Source organism: Limulus polyphemus, unplaced genomic scaffold (genome assembly GCF_000517525.1).
Source record: "Limulus polyphemus unplaced genomic scaffold, Limulus_polyphemus-2.1.2 Scaffold728, whole genome shotgun sequence".
Lineage (NCBI taxonomy): Eukaryota > Metazoa > Arthropoda > Merostomata > Xiphosura > Limulidae > Limulus > Limulus polyphemus.
The window spans coordinates 318,444-326,894 of NW_013666338.1; positions in this window are offsets into that span (position 1 = coordinate 318,444).

The window sequence follows — 8,451 nt, forward strand, 5'->3', positions numbered from 1 at the left end:
CTTACATTGTTTAAAACATCATGAACTACAGTTATATGTAACTTACATTGTTTAAAACATCATGAACTACAGTTATATGTAACTTACATTGTTTAAAACATCATGAACTACAGTTATATGTAACTTACATTGTTTAAAACCTGCTGTACCGTACATCAGTGAAAACTTCGTTTGTCCCGAAAAGGTTCGCAGCTCTCGAAAAACAAAAAGGGGGGGGGGACTTGTAGCTGATAGGATTAGGCCTAGCACAGCAACAAGAATAAAGTTAATTTCATAATAATTTTCATCCTCATTGAGTCCAAACATTTGTTTTTCCTCATACCTTTCTATTCCATAGTAACATAAAGCAAGAGTTCAGTCTTGAAAGCAAATGATATGATATTTTTATGACAGTTCAATATAGGTTAATTTATTTGGGAAATTATTAACTATTTAGTTATGTTGTTGGTGGTGTTTTTAATTATGTTCTATACATAGATGTGTATATAGTTTTAGATTGAAGCTATAATCATAATTGTCAACATTTAAAGCGTATAATGTATAAGCAGACAAAAAATCTATTATAATAATACTTAGTTTTTGTATGTCCTGAAAATGCACGTGTATTTCATTTCAACGAATGTATACAAAAGACAGGTGTAAATATACTTTAGTAGACATTTTGTACAACAACCTATTAAAAGTTTAACAAAGCGTTTAATAAAAGGTCTAACGTTAGGTTGTAGAATAACATTATAAGCTTATTTATTTATAATTAGGTACGTAAAGTTTAGCTCTAACTAAGTTAAAGCAAAAAAAAAAAATGTACACAAGTTACAGTGTTAATTTATCTCTTTATTGAACACTAGCCACGACCTACAAAACGTATTCGGTAGTTTTCATGCCTTTCGCTTGAATTTTCCTTATTCTATCATTTTCACGCACGCCATTTAAGCTACACTTTCTTGTAGGCATTATGTTTTAGATCGATAAATCCTGATCTATTTGAAAATATTTTATGCGGTCAGACAAACAAACTCAAGTAGACGCAACCTTTTTTAATAACACTACACATACACAACCTTATTTAATGAAACTACATGTAAAGTAAATAATATTAATTGTATTTATAATAGTGTACAGAGTATGAAACAGTTCTGAGCTTTTAGTGTATAACATGGTTATACGAGTTGCAGAAAGATGCTCACAAAGCGAAGAATAAAACCTGCACTAAAGTAAACAGTAGCTAAAAGGTGTTGATAGCAGTCTAAGAAACAAACTAAAGTTAAATTATTGCAAAATAAAGTAAATGTAAAGTTTTAATAAGGCAAACTTAGTTGATTATGCAGAAACGTCTCCACGCGTTTTCATAAAGTGATAAGCATGTGGTTTTGAACGAACTTCGCTGCGTATTTTAGACTTAAATAAGTTGAGAAAGCCCAAAGAAATTGTACTTAGTGTAATGTTAACTTTTTAAGGAAATTACTAGTGGGTTAAGTGTTGTTTGTGTGAAATACTTTGCAAATAAAAAACTAAAGTTGAAATCGTAGCTAATCATCGCGTGATGACAACGACATTGTGCCATCGTATACAATACTCGTTACATTAAAAAATTAACTAAGCAAAAAGCAGGTAACATGGTTCTGAACTTAAAAGCCAATATGCAACCCGTACTCCTCGTACAAAGGCCTTTCTAACGATATTATATTTGTAGCGTTTGATCGAGAAATTTGCGAGTAAAGTTCCGAACAGACAAACACAAGCGTATTATTTATACAGATAAGCCGTACTTAATAATGGTATAACTAAGGCTAGGCCTAAGACAAGTGTATTTATAGATTTCGGATGTCTGCGATTATAGGTCTTTTGCACTTTTCTAGAATCCTATGTTTAAAGTAGTACTGTTGCAATAAAGATACTAATTTAACTGCATATGTTTTGTGGGTCTCTGCTAGTAAGTAATTAACAGTTAGTTGGTAACATGCTCCATCAGTAGTTGTCTACTGTCTTACATGTACGAAGGAAAAGAAAAATAGTAAAATCTTCATCCCATAATACTTCATGGTGTCTGAAAAGTAAACAAATAAAACGTAAATTATGCACACAGCTTTAATGCAAATAATGTTCCACAGCTTATCCTGCTTTTTTTTTTCCTGTATATATGAAACCAACATTGATAAAACGAGCAGAACAAGTAAGTTCTACATATTTGTTCATTTCGAAGTTATTTTTATAAGTATTATCTTACCTTGGCATACAAAAGCAACCGACTGCCAGTTATTGGGAATTCAATGTTTATACTTTGCTGTAAGGTATTTTTGAAATCACTCTTTCACCATAAAACGTAAAATTCTATGTAACCATTCCCTGAGACCGTTATAATTTGAGAAAGCTCATATTTGCCTAGACAAATCTGAAAACTTGGGCGTTTGAATTCTGTTTCTGTTGTAATGAAATGTAATGTTTTTTGTTTTTGTTGTTGTTGTTTTTTTTTTTAAAAAGAAGTGTGTTAACAAGATCGTCGGTATTGTTATTAATGCAAGCTTCATTCGGCAGTACGGTGCTCTTAGTGCAATCTTTTGTTACCGTATTACTAGTCCCAGTTTGATTAAGTTACATCCCTGGCAAAATATTCTCTAATCCGTTCTGCACTGTTCATAATATTTTTGTCTTAATGTGTAGTGCAATCATGACAGTTGGTGAAAAATATTTGTCACAGCTCCTTGTGTTAGTGAACTATTGGGTCACGTAGAACTCTATACCAGAAACTGATGGGAATTTGTATATAGGTGCGTGGTTTGTCTCTAAGTGCATGAGTATCTGCTCAACTGCAAGTTGTCAGCCACACGTTTCTATTCATAAGGACCAATGTTTTTCTCACCACACTGACCACCACGTCTTGGACGTTTAGCCTATCCATCCCACTTGCATCATCACAGTTGGAAGTGTTAATTATGCTAGCCAAGTCAGTATCTCTACTTAGCACGACACCTAGGGAGCTAGTTAGTACTTACTTGTATAGGCTTTATATCCATGCATTGAGTCCCTAATACACTTTAATTATACATGCATGTATAGACAACAACAAAACTATGACCAGAATGTGTTTTGTTGTTGTTCTTTTTTCAGTTTGTGTGCTTGAACAGGTAATGTTAACAGTGCTACAACTGATTTTCAATCATAAACTTGCTTTACACTCATGAAGTATATAATATCCTTATTCCTGATTGGGAAAAATATGTAGAGCACAAATAATCACAGTTTGAAAGTCGGACTATCGTGGCTGTTTTTTTCTTTAGAACTGGCTGTTAAAACAATAGCAAGAAGGAATTATTACTGGATTAATTCACTTGGCAAACTTCTAGGAGTTAAGATAATTTTACGGCTGAGAAATAGTTGTAGAATACTTCCTTTTATGCTTAGTGTGTTATTCTACACCGTCTAGACCTTACTCATATTACGACCTGAAATACTGTTGACTGAGAGAAATCAGACAGAAGAAACAATGTAATCTGATAATTGTTATACTGCAGATGTTGTTTTTACGACATTCCTCTTAATTTGGCCATTGCGGCTCGAAGTCGTAGGTATGTTAAAAATATTAGTTCAGCGTTTAAACCGTAACTTGTTAATGCAACCTGATGTTTTCAGATGGGACATTGATCTTAAAGAAGCTAATTTCTGCTAATTTTACTACACTTTTTAAGTCAATGCTTGGGTGTATTTTACTTTTAGCTTGGAGATTGCTGGTGTTCCGAATTGCTCGTTTCTGTCTTGACTCTGTGTGTCTAAAGTTTAAAATGTTTCATTTTCCTTTTGAAATACGAGACCCCGCGCATAAAAAAAAGATATAATATAACAACACAAAAAATTCTTTATATCATACGAAGAAATATTAAAACGTTTTTTACCTTAATTTAATAAAATAATTTTTTCTAGTTTTCTTTTAACTTTAACATACCTGTAACTGCATTAGTTTCGTATTTTGCATTACATTAACTTCTGTAACTTTGCTTTATCTGCTAAGCCAAACAGATACACAACAAGAATTATTAATTTTTAACTTGGGTGGTATTGATTAACAGGCAGTCATATAAATGGGAAAAGAATTAATCTATCAAAGTAATCTTTACTCCAAGCGTCGTTGCTCTAAGTCTCAGTTCTCTGCATCAGCCGTTTGTACTCAGTAATATTAAACTATTAAGACAGTGATATGTTGGTTTCTATAGCAACGAACGACGATATTACAAATTTTAAGATTCTTTCATAAAATTATTAAAGGCCTTGTTTTAAATAGAAATGAACATGTATATCATATTTTGCTTCATCAAGATTTTAGTATTTAATTTGTGATACCTTTATCAAAATGTAAATCCAAGTAGATAATACCACCAAAGGCTCCCGTTTACTACCACAACAAACTCAATTTCAGTTTATTACAAGTTATAGCTTTTACAGCACGGTATATTGTTTTTACAACAGGTATGATGTTTTGATCACTGATGCGATCATTCTCAAGTAACCAAAAGAATGATTTCACCGGTTATCGAAACGTCGTACCTGTTTTTAAAATATTATTCCTTACTGTAAAAGCTGTAACTTTTAAGTAAGTAAGTAATCTCAAAACGAAACTATTAAACTTAATCTCAGTAGAAGTATTTCCACTTGCTTTTGTTGTTGGTTTCTTAGAGCAAAGCTAAAGAATGGGCTATCTACATTCTGTCAACTGCGAGGAACCGAACCCCGGTTTTTAACGTTGTAAATCTTTAAACTTATCGCTGACATATCCGGGTACTCCACTTGCTAATATACACATGTTCAGTACACGTATTTAAGGACGTCGGTAACATGAGCGAATACTGAATGTAATTATAATATAAAAACAAAACTAATAGTTTTGATAAAAAGAAGGCTCCGAATTATAATCGTCTAATGTCACGGAAGTTTAGTGATTTCACCGTTTTATTTTTAATAAGTACTATTACTTTGCTTTTTAATTACATATTTTAATATTTATTTAGCAGTCTTGGCTAAAGTTTTCATTTACCGGAGTGTATTATGCCACCTAGAAGCTAATTAATTATATCATATCTACAACCATTTCTCCTGATATAGATTCATAGTCATATAGGTATTTACTACTGTCGTATCACCTGGTGACATCTAATGGAAGTTACCGCTCGTTAGAAATATTTTTATTGTTAATTAGCTTTAAAAACATTTTCAAATGTTTACCTTCTATCACGTATCTTGTATTGATGAATAGAAAATACAAACATTGGAATATGGTGCTAACACAGTTTACAGTTTGTTTTTAAGTTAAATTAAAATAAGAGTTCAAGAATGACTGACAGTCTACACCAGTGTTTTCCAAACTGTGGGGCGCGTACTGATGGTGGCCTTTTGGCGGGAGAGCCCAAAAATAACGACGGAAGAAACAGAAGAGTTGAAGACGACGATATCCTAACAAAACTATCACTTTGCTATCAAAGCTTTTTTTAAATCACTCCTTAAAAGCATTTTTTTTTCATTTAAAATATAATTATTTAAAACAGATAAAGGAAATGTTGATTTTACTGTTATCACTTGCGAAATATATTTTAATATGTAGGGGTCGCAACGGAAACTTTGGTGAATTAGATGAGGTGCCGCTATTTAAAGTTTAGAAAACACTGGTATACACCATCAATCATAGTCTCACGAGTCTTTCAGGATTCTGACAGAGAAACGGCGAACAGTATCACATAATTATCACTCGAGCTAAAGATACGAATTTTTGTTTTCAATAAAACTACACATTTTTGACAAAGTCTAGGAAATCACGTCTTGAAGCCTAGTTACAAGGAATTTATCGAAGAAAACGGAAACTCTTATAAATTACTTTTCAAAATTGTTAAACAAAATGTTCTTCGTAGCGTTGGTTAGAAATAAAGTTTTTTGTTTGCTGTTAAGCGCAAAGCTGCACGGTGGGTCATCTGTGCTGTAGGAATAAAGAATTGGTCGTAACTGATAAAAGGTACTTTAAAATAAAAATTTTGTTTATACTTCCAAAAATAATTCTAACTATGAAATACGCGAACTTTGATTTTTGTTATATTTTAATTTTTATTATTAAGAATATTTTAGCATTAGCAAGTTCGATCTTCTAATAAAACTACGACGCTAAAGGCTATTTCTATATATATTTAAAGATTTGATAATGTAAAGTAGCTAAAAATTATGTTTAAAAATAAGGTTCTGCTTATTATTTATTTAGTTACGATGCTTTTAATTTTACGAATTCGTAGTGATTTCTGAGCTGGTTCAAAACAATCACAATATGTAATAAACAACTTAAAACGGTTTAAAACGAAATTTTCATCACGTTAAATGTAGCCTCATTTACAGGCAGAATAATATAGTTAAAACTACTCAGGCGACGAAAATAACAAATTTAGATAATACGTTGAACAATCGACAAGTTATTTATTAAAAGAAGGATGACGTTTCGGGTTAGCGCTCTTCGTCAGATCGTACACCTTACAACAAAGGCGCATGCGCATAATTCAAAGAACTAATGTGTGTAGTATTGAACGTGAGAATTCTAAGCAAGATTACTATACTTTGAATGTTGAGCGTGAAAATTCTAAGCATCTATTCCATAAAAATTACAAATCATAGAAAGATAAAACAAATAGCAACTAGAATTTAAACAAAAATGGAAAATATGAAATCTACAGGAAAGAAAAGCGTTGATTGAAATCAGATGGTTGTAGGGTCCCCAGTTGTGTATTAATCTCCTTTTCAGTCGTTCTCTTTTGTGAATGTCTGTTGGAGCACTAATAAGTCGAAGAATCGGAAAGTCCTCAGCCGTATGTTTGTTGATAGTGAAATATTTGCCTATTGGTGTATCTTGGTTCTGCAGTTTAATATGGTTTACATGTTCTCGTGTTCGATCACCGAGTCACGCTATTAATTGTCAGCTAGAAAAATTTCAATAAAGAAGTGCAACATTCATCACGCCGCCTTATGTGCTGCACGTTAAAACCTTAACATTAGAACTTTAAAAGATAAGAAAATGACAACATTACAACGAGATAATAGCCTTAAAACCATACATAAGCTTACACCAAATCCACCACTTTTAAATAGTGCTGTCAATGTGAATGTTCATAATGACCCTTCAAGATTTTTACACAATATACCTTCAGAGAATGAAAACAAAACAACGGAAAAATAGGCCTACAAACCTATTACGACAACTCCTACAGATAGATATGCACTTCCTAGATTCAGATGTTCACCTAACAATTTGAGAACCTCTTAATTTTACAGGGCAGGTCTCAAACATCGAATACAACCACTATCTCTACACTTGAAGCCAACAACCACAGGAACTATCACTTCCGTTTCCAATATTTCAAAAATGTATGGAATCATCCAGTTTGTCACAATTCCTAGTGATTTGGAACTCTCGCCCAGTGAACGAAATATCCCTAATAAAGGACTTAAGTTTGTCTCTATGAAAAGTAGTGTCGACGCCTTTTACACAATGGAAGATATCGAACTTTTTTTTTCGCAGACTAAGACTGAAAACGTATTTTTCCAAAATCTCGGAAACCAATTTTTCTAAAATTACCCCTTTCTGTGATCCCTTCTCTAAAGTTTCTTCAAAACAATTCTCTTGGACGCCACCCTTCCGTGAGTTCTTCTACAATTACCTCTTCCTGTGATCCCTTCTCTAAAGTTTCTTCAAAACATTCCTCTTGGATGCCACCCTCCTGTGAGTTCTTCTATAATTACCCCTTCCTGTGATCCCTTCTCTAAAGTTTCTTCAAAACATTCCTCTTGGATGCCACCCTCCTGTGAGTTCATCACACTTCATTCGTAAGTGTAGGAATGAAATCGACGAATTAGATATAAATCTGAAGAGTGAATCTAAAAATATCTTTTACGATGAACAATTAGTTTTAAATAGTCAGCGACAAAGAGACAACATTATTATAAAACCAGCAGAGAAAGTTTGGCGCAAGGATTTATATATAACTGGAACTGGACAACAACAGTACTTTCTACACCCCTCTTCAAGACAACCCAATTTCTGACTTCAACCACCTATTAACATCTACATTTGAAGGTATGATCGATGCTCCCACTTTCTATCCGGGCCGACCTATTGTATCTGCCCTACAGAGCAAATTTCTAGTTACCTTGACGAAGTTTTATTACCATTTGTTATGAATTAACAGTCACACATAAAGGACACCACTCATGTTATTACTTTAATCAAGAACACACATCTAACTGTAAGGAATATTATCTTCTTTTCGTTAGATTTCATATTTTCCATTTTTTGTTTAATTTTAGTTGCTATTTGTTTTATCTTTCCATGATTTGTAATTTTTGTGTAATAGATGCTTAGAATTTTCACGCTCAACATTCAGAGTACTACGTACGCAAGTTCTTTGAATTGTGCTCTTTCGCCTTTGTTGT